General features: G+C 43.7%; 1 protein-coding gene across 8 annotated transcripts in view; it reads left to right on the top strand.

The window, feature by feature from the left end:
• The window catches only part of LOC106101918 (adenosylhomocysteinase 2), a 24879-nt gene that overhangs the window by 14893 nt on the left and 9755 nt on the right, over positions 1–231 (top strand). The gene's annotated exons all lie outside the window — the stretch shown is intronic.

The raw sequence follows: 231 nt of genomic DNA, 5'->3' as shown, positions 1-231 counted from the left end.
CATGCAATCTCCTTTCATCCGCAACTTTGGTGGCCCAGCATTCAGATCCATACAATACGACAGGTCTTATGATGGACTTGTAGATCTGTCACTCCTACTCAATCTTTACACAATATTTAATTGTCACTCACCATTTAATCTTCACTCAATATTCAATGTTCATACAATACTCAATCGTCGCTCACCAATCCATACCCCGCACCACACAGTGGGCTCTCACTCACCTCGCGC

The sequence above is a fragment of the Papilio polytes genome, unplaced genomic scaffold (genome assembly GCF_000836215.1).
Source record: "Papilio polytes unplaced genomic scaffold, Ppol_1.0 DF823935.1, whole genome shotgun sequence".
NCBI lineage: Eukaryota > Metazoa > Arthropoda > Insecta > Lepidoptera > Papilionidae > Papilio > Papilio polytes.
The sequence above is the reverse complement of the archived record's forward strand: the minus strand, read 5'-3'. Positions and strand labels throughout refer to the sequence as shown.